The following is a 19,494-nucleotide window of genomic DNA, read 5'->3' as shown; positions in this document are numbered from 1 at the left end:
AGTGCCTTTTGGGGTGGTAAACCGTGGCATCGTTCGTTCGCCTCCACTTCTACCGCGCATAATCGATGATCCATTCATTGGAAAGTTTGCTTTCTTTTTTATGTCACCGTTCCACCCACCGTTGTCGAGTGACGTTCGTGTCACTTCACGCCTTCGGCACATTTGTTTCCATTTCGTGCAATGAACAATGGCTTTCCCCGCCGGTTTCAGGCTTGGATTCTTCCATCCATGATCGGAATCGGAGCCAGTGCTGAAGGAAGTGTACGACAAATGGGTAAAGTTTCCAGTTTGTAGAACATCCCAACCCCGACGGTGCTATCTGTGAGCCGTTTCAGCTCACGTGCGATGTGCCCCGGTGGCCCTCATTAACCTATTTATGAGAAATTAAATTAAATTAGAACGAACGCTCCATCCATCGGAAAGGCGGTGAAGCGAACCTGTTGCCGCTCCGGTGGCTCAAAAGCCCTCCAGGGTCCAATTGATGAACAATGAGCTGCAATCAGGGCAATTGGCGTACCGAGTTGGTACCGCTGCGCTTCGGTTTAAAATTTGAGAGTGAAGCTTCTTTTTCCCTGGGATGCAAACGAAAGCAAGATTTGTAAAAAAGAGAGAAAAATGCATCCGTAACAAATTGCAGCAAATGTCTTTTTTTTTGTGAACCTCATTACGTAACGCAGTTCCATTTGTGGCGTGTTTCTCTTTAAGCTGCTCAAAAACACATCCGACAGAACGGAATTTTGCTCGTTTCCTGCTTCCTGTCAAAACTAAACCATCTATCATGCGCTGGTTAACGACCTGCAGCAATTCGGGCGTGAGTTATGTCGCGCTCGTTGCCAGGCAAAAATTGCCCCGTAATTCACGTCTCGCATGCGCCGCCGTGCGGGAAAAATAAAACTTTCGCTCTCGCTTTTTATGCTCTTTATCAAATATAATTAATCGCCATCGTCGCCGTTATCTGGCGGATGTCCTCTGCCGCGTATGGAACGTTGCCAACGAGGACAGGGAGAATTTATACAAGCGACAACAAAAAAAAAATAAATCGGAATAGCTCCCTCAAACGTGAGAAGCACAACAAAATTATTATTTTTTTTCTATTTCGGAGTCCCAAAACGGAACGCTTACAATCTCCCGGGGGGAAATGGTTTTTCGCTTTCGCTTTTACTATTTACCGGCAGAGGTCCCACAGCGGCACAAGGTATCGTGGGTGTCGGTGAGTGTGTATCCTTTGCGATCCTTTTGCTGCGGTCCTATCGCAGGGTCTATTGTGCTTTCGCCGTGCAAAACCCCCGTCAGATGCCGTTCCATGGAGACGAGCAAAAATAAGCTCCTTGGGTCGCCAACCAGCATGGGAGGGGATTGATTTCTTTTGGTTCGATTTCGGGAATCGAAGCGGATCGGCCCTTCCCGGCACTCGCTGGGGCGGCAAATAAAGGATCATCGACGCTCAGGACACCCGCCGGGGTTCAGGTGCTCGATAGACAATGCTGGAGGAGAAATAATAAAGGACGAAAGCCGTGCCATTCTTCATGTTTTCTCGCCTTTTCGCCCGGCCGGCGTCGTCGGTCAGTTGGTCAGTTAGCTCCTTACGGTCTTTATCTTTCCAGTGACCGGGGCACATGGCCCAAACGTCAAGGCAAACAGAGTTGTGGCGAATTTTCGCATGTTTATATTATTCTTTGACCAAATTCTTCCCTACAACCGCGTAACGTAACAATAGCCAGCAAAAAATGCAGACTCCTTGGCCAGTTCGCTGTCCGTTCGGTCTCAGCAAACATTTCCGCTCGCTTTTAGCGACACGAACATGCGAGAAAACATCGAAAATTCGGACGGAAAAATAATAGACGACAGGGCGTATTTTTTCGTCTCTTTTGCGTTCTTTTTGTACCTTGGACAAGCTTCTCAGTGGCTCTTTTAAGAGACCATCGTCTAGAGTCTAGCAGCCAACGCTGCGGCTATGTCGTGGTTTTGTGTTGGGTTTTGTCTTTATCAACAAAAATGAGATTTTGATATAGAGAGAATCACCCGAAAAACAAACACATTAGTCACAAAGGTCGTTCAACTGTTTTTTAACTTAAATCCCAAAATTTTGGAAGAATAAATGCTATAACAATGCATTAAAAAAGCTACTAGCTTGCTCAACTCTGACTAAAGCTACTGAATTTAATTATACTTTTATTTGCATGAACATCAAGCCATTGAAAAAAAAAAGATAAATGAACGTTGCATGGCAATCAGATACGTGAGCAATACACGTTCCATGACACAGTACGTCCATGCCGATTAGTTTCCTTGTTGGCAGATCAAGTTCTGCTTGGGGTGATGGGAAAACCACGCATTTCCCCCATGCAAACACGTGTGACAAACACCTTTCGCCTAGCAGACGGCAGATCAATTCATTTCCGATCGGATGTTTGCCGGATGGTCGCCGATGCAACACCGGAAATCGGGTAACGGATTACATGAGATTTTCGAAACGGGACCTCCGGGAGGAAAATTAAACGGAAAGGAAAGCGGATGGGACTGGGGTTTTCCGACAGCACGGGACAGTGAGCAACGCCAAATAGCGTACGTTGGACGGAAGCGTGCAAGCATGTATTGATCTGAATCGTTTCGTGAACGGTTCTTCGGTCGTAATGGAGGGTTTTCCTTGATAAAGAGAACAGCAATCGTTCAATTGGAAAGGCAATTGAAATAAAAAAACACTTGCTGTAATGCCATGTTACCGAATGGTTTGAAACACGGTATACATCGTAAGCCGCTCAAGTGTTGTTGTGTTGTTTATTTTCATAACTGATACTGAATATATTACCCACATCAACCTCACATAGTAGCGCCTGCTGCAGGTGATCGGATCGAAAGATTGATATGCCATCGAAAATCGAATGCAAAACGATTCACCCTAGCTCAGCTCCTTAATCTTGCAGGAAACCAAGCCCAAGAACAAGAAGGGCTTGCGCATAACGGCCAATCGATTGAGTAATAAATTGTTCATTAATTGAATTGTGCTAGCACCAACACGACAAGTTGCTCTCGGCACTGTCTAGCTGTCGATCCGGTGGTCCTTGTAGTTTGCTTTCGTACAAGCAATTAGGTTTATCGCAACACAACCCCCGTCACCTTTACGCCAGCTGTTGTGGAACGCATTACCTGCACGCCGGAAACACCGTACGGCGTACATTAATAACCGATTCGGGTACTTCATGGGAGTAAAATCGTTCAAATTTGCATTCACACTTCCAACCGCCGTGTTGGAGCTAACGCCACCTCCGGTTCATGGTGAGATTTCGTCGAGCTTGTAGAGGGATAATCCTTGCACGTCCGCCTTCAGAATCCTCCTTCCGCTTCGATACGATAATCCGACCTGGTTTTGGCTTACCATCAACGCAGCGAAGCGAACCTTCCGGCGCTAGCTATGGGTTCGAGCGTTATAGCATCATTAGACGATGTACAGCCGCTCGTCACCTCCGGGGCTTGGCTGACCCGCCAGGTAGCCATCATCTGCGAGAGCGACCCTACCGACGAAGCAAACGGTGCAAAAGTTGATCCCATTCGAAACGCCCTTCATCCGAGGCAACCAAACATCCCACATCCGGTACCCTTCGCCCATGACCGGGGATGATTGGGGAATAATTTTGCCATAACTTTAACGGGTGAGTGATTTATGTTTACCAACACGCGCCATTTCAGGGCTGACTGGAGCTATCCAACCACCGAAAGGAAAAGTGGACGGGGCGGCTTGTTACAAGCCCGCACTTGCATGGAGCAGGAGAGTTTATTGCTTTAAGCACCTTCCAGCCAGCGGAGCACTTGCCGGGCCGGATCGAAGGCCATCATGCGAAAAAGCACCTTCATCATCGAAAAATCACGCAACAGGGTATGATTTTTAACCACACTTTACTCGCCGTGTTTTGTAGCACCCGTGAGAAGGGCGTCTACTCGCAGGGTAAGTGCCCTTTGACGAGGCCGACGGTGAGGGTACGACTGCGTTACGGGTGATTTGGAGGTAATCAAAATCGTTTATTGAATTTTTCATAGGCACTTTATCAGCCGGATACGCAGGGTACGCCCAAGCCCCGAGAGAGGCGTTTCAATGGGGAAAGTGGGACGCGTAAAGGAAGGCAGCGCGAAGCAAAGATGCAAACGTACCAAGCGTCTCCATTCCGCTTGGTAGGATGAACCACCAGGCGTCTCCATTCCGCTTGGTAGGATGAACCACCAGGCGTCTCCATCACGCTACGGAGAAGAAGCTGGGAATAGAAATTTGAGCGTTTTTCTTCATTCAACGGTGCGATCCGGACACCTGCGTGTGAATCTGTGCTGCTTCTTTCGATTGGCTTGATGAAAACTAAAATAGGTCGTCGGGGCACCATAACGATAGCGCATTCTCAGCAATCGACCCAATCAGTGGGGGTATCGATTTGAATTTGCTTCCGATTCATTCGACGGTAAGGCTTACACCACGACTTCCGAAGGGTTGCTTCTGATTGCAATGACGCGGCTCGTGGTGTGGCTGGTGTATCTCTAATGCTTCCACAGCCTTCTGGGAGTTAGCGCATGGTGTTGATCGATTTTATCCCTCGGCTAATATTAGAAACCGTGCAGCGAATGCACACACATGAGCACCCACCATTCATACTGGCATGTGCTATCGTGTGGGATAGGATTGCGAATGAGCAACACATGGGTAGAGAGCTCGATCCCATTTGAACTCACAACCGTTGGCAGAGGTTTTTATGCGAAAATTATTCAAATACCACGTTCCAGTGGCTGGCGATCTGGAGAGAAACCGTAGGTCAGCAAATGATACCCAATAGCTGAACGCATGCTCGGTTACTGCGCAACGAAGCATACACGCAGTAATCACCGCAGATCGAGTGGAGTTGGAAGTGTGCAGACATAAATTATTAAGATAAAAATATCGTACCAGAAACGAGAGAAACATTTTATTGCCACTGTATCTTCGCATTCATTCGCCATTCGTTTTCGATTGTGCGAAATTGCTGATGCTGCGCTGGTTAGTTTCACCGGGTTTCTACATTCTCTCATCCTTCCTGGCATCCATCGGGTGTAAACAAAAAAATCTCGTTAGGATGGTGGCGCTAACAACCCGGCCGTCGTTGCACAATGAGTGAAATCCACCACGCAAACGAGCTCGATTAGGTAACGAACGCGTTCTCTTTTCGTGAGGATGTTTTACTGTGTCTTTGCGCAGAGAGTGCCTTCCAATGTTCCAACCTTGCGGTGAAACACTTGGAATTCAAAGCATGTAACGTCTGTAAATTACCATGCGCAAAACAAAGCAAAAACTGTCGAATAAAATCGCCACACTCCAGTGGTGGCAGAACGCAGGTAGGATGAGCGCCATTTTCTCTTCTTATTTTCCTCCACGGCACTTTATTGAGACTTTGGTAGCGATCTGTGGATTTTTATGCTCCTCGATGGAATGCGAGGTCAAAAGGTGCTAGAAACGCGAAATTGGATTGGATTGCTAACACCTCCGCCTGCGTAGGGTGCCGACGATCGATATCGGTGTGGTGGAAGTGATGGAGGAGTTTTATTAATGCTTCCGCCACAGGTGCCACACCAGCTGGCCATTCGTTTTGGCCAGACCTCTACCGCGCAACGACTGCCCCGCGCCAAGGAACGTGCATTCCAGTTAATTTTACGTTTGCAGTGGCATAATTCATTTGTATGCAAATAGCGACCGCAGAATGGCGTCGCTGGTGCCACGAAAAGGATCGTCGACGCTCCGAATTAAGCGCCCGGTAATTGTATTAGTGCGGGAAAATTTGAATTGATAATCCTTCTTATATTTATACAGTAAAACGGAAACGAAAGTACGATTTTAAATCGCAACATCCCAATGCACGAGAGAAGATTTTAATTTTGAATTTTCACTCGTACTTTTGCGCAATTTTGTTAACAAACAATTCGGTTATATTGAAACACCCTAAAGAAGAAGGATCTCTTTTTCAAGTTCCCATCTTTACAGGGATCTATGATTTCAATTATTCGTCTGGGTCGTTAAATTGCACTTACGACTAGGCACCAGAATCGAACGACGTATCGTAGGGTAATCCTCTCGCTGCTCGTAAACACGCTCGATGCCCGTCTGGCATTCAGTGCTCGATGCTGATGTATCTTTAAGGAGTAACCTTGAACAATAAGCGGAAAACCGTCAAGGACCGCACGAGATGTACGGCAACGGATTGAATAACATGCTCCGCGTAAACGCCTCGAGTCGTGAGCGTCAACGGCGCCAGCGGGTTTTGTTTTTCCTCCCTAGAGGTTCTTTTGTTTCGCTTTGCCCTCGCGCCTGTCAGATGCAAATGCATGCCAGTCGCGATACGATACGGCCCAAATGGCGTCACCAAGACAGTATTCGTATTCGAGTACCGCAGTCCGCAACATCTGCGAACGAACGCGTCCGGGGGCTGCTGGTGCGATGACGAGTGCGTAAATGTCTGCCTACGTCGGGAACGTAAACGTTCGTCGTCTTCTCCTTAGTGAGGCACTATGTTGAACACTGTGCGGCATCTGGAATGCTCTTGAAGGGCTTCTATTGGATTGATCGACGGGCCATTCTGCTGGGAGAACCTCGAAAGGGTTGAGACTTGAGTGGCCAGCATCTCTATTTCCACTATGGGAAAACTGAGAGAAAAGATAAATCCTCTTTTCTAGTAAAGCAATAAAAACCCACTGTTTATTATATTAAAAGCAAAGGATATTTGGAAATATGGTTAAAAAATGCCAACTAAGTCCATGCCCTGTGAAGTATTGATCAATAACCAAATAACCTTCTTCAAGCGTTAAAATAGCAAAAGAATTATACTGTTTTCGTATTTTTGTCCACCATGTCATCCACACTGACGCAGAAGTCTTGATGGCAGGATAGGACATTCCATCCAGCTACCCGGAAGGAACAAGTGCTGCATTAATGCCTTACGGGAGAAGATGCCGTGTCACTTGCGATGAAGGTTGTTTGTCTGAAGATGCATAGTGGCTGCTAAAGGACATATCCTGCAATGCCAATGTCGTTGTAAAATGTCACTCGATCGATGATAGGAGATGGAGCCTTTCATTTGCGAACAGATGCTGGCCAATCGATCTGAAATTCATGGGAAATATTGTCCATCGTAACACAGCCATCGCCAAGACCGACACAAACACGAACGGACAGTTTAGTTGATGAAGCCATCAGTGTCAAATTGACTGTCGTAGGTGACGAATTGACAAATTTATATTGACTTTATTTTAAGGATTCTTTAATATCTTTTGCTTTTGCATATATGCTTCTACTTTATAGTATATTTATTTTATTTTTCTAGTTGTTTCTTTAACACATTGCACATGAAATTCGAAAATAAATTCAATATATTATAGTTGCATTCAAGATTGAATAAAATAATCCTAGTTGTCTCAAAACACACGCTAGAGAGTAGGCAGAAAAGCAGATTGAAGCAGTTTAAACTGTTTGACCTCGCTGCGATCAAACGCGCCTACCCAAGGACACTGAAGCCGGCGAGAAAAGCCCTAAAAATAATGCTGGCACCAGCCCCTAACAAATGGCAACAACAAATCAAAAAAGCCCTATTCCCTTCCGGCGTAACCATAACCATGCAAATGGTCGGGTCTGCGCTTGCTTCATTTTTCCTCCTTTACTTGCGCCGCGACGCGAAAAGCGCATCGTTTAATGAATTAAACATCAGTATGCAAAGCAGCAGGCCGTGAAGCGAGATGAATGTTGGCTGGCTCGAGCGTGTGGAGGAGTCGCCACCAGCCGGGCATCGCGTTGCGCGTTTTCTTCCCATGGCCCGAAAGGGAAAGCAGGACCTCTAGAAAGGAGTGGGGCTTATGAGAGCACGCTACGGAAAGGCGCTGGCACGTGTTCGTGACGCTGGCGGAAGCGCAACCATGGATCGAATGTCATGCAATTTGTTACTACGCGGAAAGGACGCGAAAATCAGCCACCCTCGATGCAGCGTTTGGTGCATTTTCTGATGAAACAACCTCCTATCCTCGAAACAGGCGACACACGCCTCGGTGCGGGTGTTTGCGCGATCGCTGCAATCACACGCTGTTACTTAGAGGATGGCCGTCGATGTGGGGATAGTTTTCTCTCTCTTTCTCTCTTGCTGTTGCGACAGAAGACGAAGCATGACCACGGAACGGTACCGGAAGTGGCACGAGTTGTACGAAGGGCGCGAGAAGGGAGCGAGTTGAATGGCAAGATTGCGTATAAACATGTTTATAAATCAGTGGCGTCGTGGGCGAAACGTGCAACGTATCTCTCGCGCAAGCTGTTTGATGCATGTACCGCGAAGCTGCACTTGCCCGCAGCCATTGATAAATCATCGAACAATGAAGAGTCATGGCGGACGTTTGGTGCAACTTCGTGAAACTTTGTGACCTTGCGAGAAATGTATTGCTTTGTTGCTGTTAAAGCACGGCGTTATTCGGAAGCTTACGATCCAACGCTTTTGGTAAATTTCTTCGAAGTGATGGTGGTGGGAATCGTCAGTTTAAAGCAGAGAGAACCTTATGAATTTCGCATCAATCGTCGTTTCTATTTTAAATCCCAGAGTCAACTGTTAGCATGCTTTGGAAAAAAATGATGAATCTCCAAGCTGCTTATTTTTGTGTATTGCTAAAAGAGCCGGATAAAGATGCAGCCTAACGAGCATCATTCCTCAGAGGACGCAAACTAAGCTCAAGTGAGTTACTGATCGAAACCATGGGGATTAAATCCTCTCTCAGTACTCCCGGAAGAATATTTTCGCCGATTCAAATAATTTGTCAGTTGAATTTAATTATATAACACGGAAACTTTGGAACGTTCAACCTACACAAAAACTCTGAAACATTGCACTACCTACATTGAATGCACTTTTATGCGATGTCCCAAAGGAGCATTTCTGTGCTGGTATTTCAAAGCATCACCCAAAAAATGCCCACCTACCGACGATTATTGTCCCTTTCCTCATGCTGGACCCGGTTTTTGAACCGTCAACAATCTCGACTCACAAAAGCTGTAATCAGCAAACCGCCAACGATGGTCCGTTTCATTTTCCGTAAAAATACACCCATCATGCAGCGTCACGGTTGTGAGTGGCAATTTTGACGACGTCCGTGGATTAAGCATGTCCTTTACTGCACTGGCAAGAAGCCGAAGCAGGAAAGAACCCACGCCGCAGCATACAACACTCCCGGTAAACTTCCCCAGCGACGAAACAATAACGATCCCACTCGGGCACTTATCCACTCGGAGACGCCAGGCGGCAATGGGACTGACATGCTCGCAAAGGGGGCGAAGGACAAGGGCGAATGAGGTCGCCTTAATTTAGTCTGCTCGTCATTCAAACGACGCAAAAGCAGCAGCGGGTTCTGCGAAAAGGAACGGGAAACCAACAGCAAAAGAAAACGTTGGCTTGGCGGTTGAGCACTTGCACTAGTCCGTATAAACTTACGTCAAAGATGCGCCGGCGGGCGAAAGCATCTTCCACACGTTGGCTGTGTAAATATTACGTTGTTTGGTTCAAGAAGCCTTCAAGAATGCTTCAAACCTTAACCCCTCGGAGTGGCGGCACTGTTTGGGTGAACGCTGTCCCGAAACGTCATGTTTATGTATTTCACCACGGTTGCTCAAGCGCGCCCAAGTGCAAGCGTTGCATGCGGTTACTTGAAGCGGTTCAACCCGCGTCAAGATGCGCTGAGAACACGACCAAGTGCCCTAAGATGGCGCGTTGGTATACTGCCAGCCACTGTGTGAAAGCTCTCGGTGAGTGAGAGAGAGAGAGAGAGTAAAGTTCCGACCGGAAGGATGTGGTGCCCGTGGGCTCAAGGCTCGAAATGCTTCGTCAACATGCAATTCTTGGATCGTTGAAGCTGGAGAGCTCGTACACCCACAACCGGCAAACGGTACGGTTGCTTGGCGCTGGACAACGCCACAAGATGATGCTTCCCAGCACTTTCTACTGCCGATTTTCCCACCCCCGGGGGGTTTTGTGGGAAGCAAAATTGTATTGACACAAAAAGCTCTCACCAAATGCACGCGATGCGCCGGGAAAGGCCATCCTGCTTATTGTTCGCTACTCGCCGTGAGTGCTCTTTGTCGGGCGTGGAGCAATATATACGCGTGCTTATCAGCTGGTTCGGCAAAACACGCCGCCGTGGAGCGTTAGTTTTTTGGGATTAATTCCAACAAACGTCGGTGAATCGTTTCGCTCAAAAATATGCAACTGAGGCGCCGATCTTCCTTTATCACCCATTCGACGGGGCAAATTATGCATACAAACAGCGCATGAAAACTAGAGCGGAAATAAAACCGAAACAACAAACGCTCCTTGAAACTGGCCTTTTGACGACGATGAGGCTCCATTGGGAGAAGAAAAAAAAATATATATCTACCTTTATTCAAACCAAAGTTTTATTTTTGGCAGCAAGCAACCATAAGCCGGTGGCGAAAAAAAAAGAGAAAATACTTTTGCTCACGTAACACGCTCGGCTAACTCCCATGAATGGGCGGTAGAAAAACAGCAAAACACGAAAAGAAACAACCATACTGAAAAGTGTTGAAAGCAAAACACGACTCATGCTCGTACGCGGCGCACAACAAAAGATCCCGTTGGTCGGTCATACAACTGCATCGCCTTGCCTAACGTTGTAGGCGGGAATGGAAAAGAAAGAGTGAACAACAACAAAAAAAAAACAGGATCCAACGCAAAGCTGTACAAAGATTCCGCCAAATAACAGGCAAACGCCAGTGAGCCCTCCAAGACTTGCATAAGCACCTAAGGATAACGAAGCAAACAGCGACTGAGCCCCGCATTTGGCTCGTTGACTTCGAGGCTCGGTGTTTGTGATTTTTTGTTTTGTTTTGTTTTTGAGCCAGTCCCACCCACCTAGCGGCCACCGCATAGGACCTTCTGTCCGGGCGGACGAGAGCGGACATCCGAAACGGAACAAAAATATTGCCCACTTCGCCGTCGGAACCGACGCAGTGGGGTCAGAAGGACAGTGGATTTTCTTTCCCAACCATGGAAAAATGCTCGAAACACTCGCCCGGGAAATAAAAAGAAGGAAATCCCCACTTTGGGTGAGATAAGATATCGCGATGGTCCGTGCTTTGGAAGGGCTCGTTAGTCGGCGCCACGACACGCACACGCACCCAAGAGCTGCCTTTTTTATGTTTTTTAAGCCACCCAAAATTCCTTTCGTGAACCGATGTTTGTCGGTATGGCAGCATGTTTTATGGGCATGCTTCACGGCGACAGGTTTATTAAATAAATTGTCACAGAGCTTTCGCAAACGCTTCTGGTATACGGTTGGTAGGCTAATACAGGAAATGATAAATACAATTTTCTTTTATTTGAGGTTAAATATGAGGTCCAAGAACCAAGCGTTCAGTTCGTCGCAAACGCCGAGCAGAGCTAACTGACTGACCACAAACGGGGACCACTAATAAAGGCCCCTTAATGGGGGCGTTAAACATTGAACTTATTTGTACATTTTTGGGTCATTTTATCTCATTATTACGAGGCGCCGTTGTTGGAAGTGCCCGGCGAGGCCTTGTAGCATCTGTTGTGCAATTATCTCGAAGCACCCGATTTCGGGATGGAAAGTGAAACTATACCCTCGGTTGGCATTAATTAATTAAACCTGTGTCGCTTCTTCTTCCGCCCACCGAGTGGCTTACGATTGGTGATGGTGGGTTTTTCGTCGAAAAAGAACGATGAAACAAAAAGCGATGCGAAATGCTCACCTAAGAATGAAGCACTTCGCGTACGCTACACGACAGCACGCCTGATGCCGGATGCTTGGTGCGTCCTACGCAAACGCCTCGAGCACGTTCACCTCGCGACGGAAATGAACTTTCCCAGAATGATGCGAGATTTTTGATTTTCTCTTATCTAAAATTATGCTCATTACCGAGCGCCATCGATGGTGGCGCGTTCGGCAAGGGCACTAATTAGCATTTAAATGGAACTTATTTCGAAGTACACGTCGCGTCCTTCACTCACACGCGGTCGGTGATGATATCGTGCGTGTTCTTGTGCCATTGCTATCCTGCCGAATTGTGGAATCTTTGCGACTCGACCAGAGACCTATTACCACCATTCGCTCGAAGAACGTCCTTTTTTCCTTTTATTCGATTCCTTCCAGAGCGCGCGCCCAAAAATTCACGCGAGAATGACGACGGCGTGGAAATGTATTTCCCGGCTAAGCACGCGTGGGAAGCGCAAGTTTCTAACAAACCGTAACGTGCGAGCACAATGCCACAAAGTGTGAGGGTTTTATGTGCGCGTTTCGTGCAAAGTGAAATTGAATATTTTAAAGGCACACCACGGCCTCACACAAAAGACACACAAAAGACACACCGCATTCCGAGGCGCGCGTGGCTGTGAAAAGCTTTAATGCTCGGTCTGTCACTAAATCAAATTTGTTAGCCACGGCCCGCTGAATGGCATCCACTGCATTAGCCGGAGGCTGGAAAGCGAGGGTGCCAAGAGCTGGGCATAAATGGTTCCAAATACATAATTAAGGTACGCAAGGGCCTGGAAGAACGTACTGCAGGGTGGTAAGATATAAAAAGGGAAGCCCTCATTCGCAAAATAGTACGTCGCCGGCGGTACGTGGGCATTTGCATATTATTAGCTTTTGACCTTAGGGAAATGGTAATCGGTTGAATTAAATTTAATTCCAAGCGGCATTTATAACCTCCCGCTCACCGTTGTCACGGATGCGTGCCTGGATGCGATGCGGGGTGACATTTTCTCCCGGTATGGGTCGGGAATGGTTAAACGCGTTTAGATCCGGGAAGCGGAATAGCATAATCCTTTTTGGGGGATGTGGCCCAAAAACTTTTCCCGAGACATTATACGGCAAGCATCTTTGTTTAACAGCTAGATCTAGTATTATGGTATCAGTATTTCAATTTAAATTATTAAACTGTTAACGTTACTCGCTTTTGAAATGCGGAATGTTTGCCCTGCTTCCTAAAATATTCCATTGACAAAAAGCGGATTCAGTAATTTAATTTTGTCTGCTACGCATTGCTTGCAAGATATTTATCAGCTTTAGACAGCTTTGTAGATTAAATATTTTGCATTAGCTACACGAGGTCCTGGTGTGCATCTTTTGGGAAAATCTTTGCATAAATAAGAACCCACTCGCTGGAGCCTGCAGCCGTATGCGACATATTCTTCCACTTACATCATCAGCACCGCCTCTCGAGAGCCGCGTGCCTGAGCGGGCACATATTTTTCGCTTATGTTAAATTTTCATTCCAGTTTTTTTTCCTTACCCTCCGCCCGAAGCATAACGCTAACACTGGCCACCGTATGCAAAGGCCGGTGCTGCATCGTGCTTGCATAAACGAGCGTTAGAAAAGGAGAAGACACTAAAAGTGTATCTAAACACACCAACAGAGGCAAAGAAGTTCGTCCTAGCAAAGCCGGCGCACGTTTCGCACGTTGCACGGAGTTGATTTTAATTTCATTATCACGTCCCCTGGACCGGCAGCTCGCACCAGCCACCAAGCGAAATCGGGCTTGCAGTGGACATTCGTCCTTGGTTGCATCTTTCCTGCATCGATGCCAGGCTGGTTGCATACTTCAAGGCGACGTTCTTGGGACCGAAGCAGGGAAATGGCGCCGGAAACGAGCTTATACGCGTGTGTGCTTGCGTATAAGTGTGTGTGTGTGTGCCTGCCTACGATTAACCTGGACCCGGCCTCCGAACTGCCGAAGGATACAGCCAGCAACTGAGTGGGTAATGAACGAAGGAAGGAATTTTAATTAAAAAACTTTTGTTGCGATCCCTTTTCCGTTGCCGTGCCGTGAACGCATTGGCGAGGAAAGAAGAGCCAACGAACGCTTTCTCCTTGCCGGGTGTCGAAGCCGGATCTTCAATCGGATGCACTCGGACAAACAGAATCCGTATGCAAAGCGGATGTGAGGCAGGTCACGGTCCTGACAAGCGGAGAGATGCTCTGGGTACGTGAGTCCAAGGTTGTCACCGGATTTGTGGCAAGTTTTCGGGTCTCGCTGTCGGATCGTTGGCGTTGTACAGCTGGGCACTTGAAAGCCTAAATCGAAAAGACCCTGCGATAGGGGGGGCAGGGTCTTGCTCTGGAAAATGGAATATAAATCCTCACAAAAGCCACCGCTAGCGGCGAACTCAGCACAAATGGTTACGTGGTTTTTGCGGTTCATTCCAGTTTAAATGATCCTTTCACGGGTGGAACGAAAAAATGTCGGGTTTTGGCAAATAAAGCTTAATTTGAAGACAATTTGTTTGAGTTGAGGGCATTAAAGCTATGACCATTTATTGGCTCAGCATTCAGAAAAATCTTTTGGATATAAAAACATAATGTAAAGGAGCAAAAAATCCACTCACAGCTGCTAATGTGAACACGTTTCAGAATTTTAAAGCCATCATGTGCCATCTGACCCGAATCAACCCTAACCATTGCACGCTAAACGCGTCAACTTCACGTTCCCGCAAGCACATTTCCCACCCACCCGCGAATGCGCGTGCTGGATGCAGTGAAATAATTGCATTTCTCGTACAATCGTGAAAAGGCCGTGTCCGGAGCGCGTTTGCAATCAGCGGCACTCACCCGATGGCTTTCAGCTTCCACACACATTTGTGTCAAAGCCCGCCAGCCTGCGAATGTTCGTCCGGTCATCAGCTAACGAGCTACAAGAGGGTGATGCGTGGCAAAAGAAAAATCCAATCACATCCACCAAGCACTCACGGCGCTGCAATGGAGTGCCACTTGATAAATCGGAGTAAAACTTTGCTACATTTTCATTCAATCGCCCGACTCCACCACAACCCACTGACTCCGATGACCCGAGCCAGAGTCCCAAGGATCAGCTCCGGTTCGTCGGGATCTTGAGCTGGCCATCGACCGCACGGATGGGATGGTGGCATCCGGCCATGAGCGACATGTGTAGCGAGTGCACTCGGTTTCACTGTTTTCGCATCCACTTTCCTTCACACGACCCACCCGGTGAAGTGTCGTGGCGAAGGATTATTGATGCTTTGTCCGGCAAGCCACTCGACGAGGGCAGTATTGGCTTTGTGGCTACAGCACAAGAAAGGAAAAGTAAAACAAAACTCAGCCCACCGAAGGGTTGCGCAACAAACTTGCTAAATCAGTGCCAATGTTTCCGGAAGGTTTGGTTTCCATTTCAAAGACGGAACGGAATCGTGTGGTGACATTTCGAGCATTCACATCTGCGGCGGAAATCATGCGAATTTTTGTTCTGTTTTCCAATACGGAACGTGAGCTTTTCTCGGAAACATTCAACCAATTTAATAAACAACACACTTCAGAATATGCTGAATGAAGTTGTGTAAACGTGTGATAGAATTTCATAGAATTTGAATCACTATTTCTATTCCGAAAAGCGTGATATGACTACAAATAATTCTCAATTGAGCCCTGAGAGCCAGCAACGAGTTTTGTATTTTTTTTTCACTTCATTCAGAACCAGTGCTTGGTAACGCAACGGTGCTTCTGGGAAAAAGGAAACGCAAATGTGTCCATATTGTGACCCAACAATCAGCGTACGCCATCGTGTGGAACATGGCAGCAAAATTGCATCCAAACGAGCATACGAGCTTCGAGCACAAACGGGAAAAGTCGCAGACAGCTAAAAGTCCTCCGCAAAGTTCTTCTGTCATTCGATTTTTCAATTCGAAGCGAGAAAAACACTCGGCTGGTATTTTTATTTCGCTTGCACCTGGCAAGCTGGTGCGAGAAAAATCAAGATAAAAGCAAAAGGCCATACACGACAAGCGGGTGAATATTCGCATGATAAAAATGCAACACCAAATGCAGCGAGTGACAGGTGGCTTCCTGGTTGGAGTGCAACTTTTGCCACATCACAGACACACCGACAGCGGCCGAAGTGCAAACCGTCGCCCGTCACATGCATTCGATGTCTGTTTTGCCAGTTCCGTGTACGGATTGCTCTTGCTGTATGTTATTTTTAATCCCTTTTTCGGTTGCATTTTTTGTATCGTTGCAGAATGCAAGCACAAAAAAAAGGTTTGTTTTATCATCCTCGAAAGATAAGCTTGTTTGGATTCGAAGAGAAACAAAAACTAACATTCAAAAAATTATACAATCCTCTATGATTTGGTGGTGTTGTAATCCACGAGCAAAATCTAGGAAGGTATTTATTTTTGCCCGTTTGCACACAGAACCATTGAAAATATTTCCCGTGAATCTACACCCCGTGGTGTTTTGGTGGGCCCACGACAAGCATCTGTTTGCGGTGGTGGACTTTCAGTCGGTATGCGAAACTCTGAACAGCTCAGCCCACAGTGTCTCTTTGGTGGAGCAAACCGTCCGACAAAAGATCAGGTAACCAAAAATAAGCTCAGCCTCCGGTGTTGTTTGTTGTGTTTTTTTTTTCAACGATTTGAAACAAGAGTACAAAAACTGCAATTTGTCACCGGTACGCCTCCGCGGTATGGGGATAAATTGCAACAAGAATTTTCTACGCGGTGTAGAACAACCGTCAGCTAAAAAACTGTGCTGTCAATTTTCCCTTTTCCCGGTTTTTGCTCGAAATTATTTTACCTCATACCAAACCCTAAACTTATTTCCCTTTCGCACGCCCGTACAAACCACCCGCGATGCAGGTGAGATGGTACAAAACCTCCCGGCATGATAAGTTATTTAATTTAAAAGTTTCAAGCTGCATCCAACACCGGACCGGTTGTTTGCCTTTAGAGAAGGTGTTTTAGCAATTTTCCTGGTGGCGTGGAAAACACAGCAACCAGAAGTGCAGCCCGATGAGATACAAATGCGTTGCGTTCTAGGAAAGTGCACCGCAATCGAGGCAAAAGTGTCGTCGGTTGGCATCAGTTAATGCGGCCACGTCCGTCACGTCTCCGATCCGACAGGGTTTGGCCACCGAAATGAAGTAAAAGCTGTAAAAGTGCAGCAGGATGCTGGAAGAGATTGCAGCCGAACCCTGTGTGCAAGGGCCGATAGCGAATGCATTACTCTGCTTGTGTGACGGTGTGTGTTTCACTATTCAAATATGGAATGAATGTTGCTGCAGCACCAGTGCCTTTCCATAATGCTGCTGCAGATTGGAGTGTGCACTTCCACTCAACTGCACCGGCAGCAGCAGCAGCACCAGCAGTAATAGCAGGGCGAATGGACGAACGATGAGTCTGGCTGCCGTTCGCATCGTGTGCTGTCACTCTGCGTAATAGATACAATACCCTAAGCTGGAGTCGGTACCATATCGCTCGGGTGAATGTTTTTCCTTGCCGGGACCGTTTTGGTGGATCGTCCATGCACTTGACATTGACGATGCTATCACACCCAGCCATCGGTGTGGGCTGCGAGCGGGAAAGGACGATGGGAGGGAAAGCTTACACGGAGATTACTCGAAATCCCCGGCCCCCGACCGAGGGTTACCGCGGCTTAATTTGTGTTCCCAGCGTTCACCCGGGTCGTGATCCGGGCATTACGAACCAGCCGTAGTCATTAAGGAATTAGGAAACCGGTGTGGTTTGCTGTGCGGGTTGGGGTCGTATTTACATCTGCGTGTGATTCCGATGGCATGCTAAACGTGCCCTAGGACGCGCCACCCCCGAGATCTCCGAGGCAGTCAATTAGCTTTTGGGTTAAGCATTTACATACTATTTGGCCGACATTATCCCTCGGCGTTTGGTGTTTACCGCTCGAGAAATTGAGCCTTAAAGGTGGTGCTGTAAGGCGAGCCGTTTAGAAGACCATCCGGAGGGAAATTAAACGTGAGAGAATGTCGGGCAATTATTTGCGAGTAATTGGCTCGAAGGCGGTCTCATCTGACGCTGATTAGCCCGAGGGAACGGAGCCAATCATCACGATGGCCACTCGCATCCGGAATTAGCGACATAACTCCATCGCGCAATCGATGCAGGAAACCCCGTAGCTCATCCCGTTCGGATGTTGAACCTATCGAACATTCGCTCGCTTCGGGCGCTTTCGTGTATGGTTTTCTTCTCTTTTTCTCCCTCACGCGATGTTCTTTCCGCCATGGCGAAAACGTAGCACGGAAAACGGATGTCGTAAGTACTATGACCACTCCGGGCAATTTACTTAGGACATTCCAATAACCATAACATTTCCATAAACAATGACCGGTTCCGTGCGGGAAGGATCGTCGTATCGTCGCTGCGCTCGCAACGTTACATTGGGGATGGAAAAATGAAACGTGCTTTCCCGCACGCTATCTCTCTTTCATTCTCACTTTTACACTAACACTCTCTCTTTCTCTCTCTCTCCTATTCTCTCGCTCATCCATGACCATCCATTTCCACGGTCAACTGCGATGGAGGGTAAGATTTTGAAATGATCTGACAACCGTCGCCCATAAATATGTATGACGCGGTGTGCGTGTATCGGACAACTCAGGGCCGTTGGGGTGAGAGCCCATATCTTTTACTTTTTCGCGCCACAACCGGGAAATCGTACGCCACCAAGGCCATTCGCCCGCCATTGCAGCCGATGCCGGAAAATGACCCCAGGTGCCAATTGATGGGCATCCGTCGAGCAGATGAATGTTACCACGTTCCGGGAGCATCGATCGGACGCGTCCCACGAAAGGCTCAACGAGGCTACTACAGATAGCCCAACGGCTCGTCGTCTAGCCTTGCAATGCAGAGCGTTCAGCTAGCGCCGAATTTTCACTCTATTCAACGCACGCAACTCGTAGAAGCGAACGAGGATATTGGTTTGTGTTTACCAGGATGCGCGCCTTTTCCCTCAGGAGAGCCACGAACGGTGATGGATCGGTGCATCCACGCGTTAACGTAGAAAGGAGCGAGAGAAAAGAACACCTCGCGAGCGATCATTAATAATAGTCGCATTATTGATTGGGAGCGCAACGTACAGTGACAGCGATAAATTCTTCGGCACATTCACGAATCCGAACGATTTCAACGCTCCACCGCCGCCAGATTGGCGTTGGTTAAACAGGCACTAGCTTTTGCACAAAAAGCCACCCTTAAGGGACGCTGGAACTCATTAGCTATGCATACAAGCTGGGATTGTGGAGGTGTGTTTGAGAGAATGCATCGCAAGCTAAGGATGCAATCAAAGATTTACATCCCTTTTCCCATCGGGCCCGTTTGCCGTTGCATCCGGGTGGTTATGTTTTGTAATATGGATGCCCGAGTTTCGCCTCGAAGTGGACCACATGCGGGACCGCAGGATTGCCATAAATTGAGAGTTGATGAATGGATTTCGATACGAGCCCTTCTCGTGTGGTGCGGGACCGTGACTCGGTTCGGTTGAGTTATGCTTCGATCATCAACCATCCGGGGTTTGGTACGATAATTTAGAGAATTCCACCGTGGATTCGTTTCCCATAGCAGAATAGAAACCATATATTTGGGCAGTTGGCGGAAGGATACCGCACACACACACACACGTAGATGGTATGTTCATAATTTATAGCTGAAGTCGAAAATAAAATG

Source organism: Anopheles nili, chromosome 3, assembly GCF_943737925.1.
Source record: "Anopheles nili chromosome 3, idAnoNiliSN_F5_01, whole genome shotgun sequence".
In the NCBI taxonomy this organism is placed as follows: domain Eukaryota; kingdom Metazoa; phylum Arthropoda; class Insecta; order Diptera; family Culicidae; genus Anopheles; species Anopheles nili.
The sequence above is the reverse complement of the archived record's forward strand: the minus strand, read 5'-3'. Positions refer to the sequence as shown.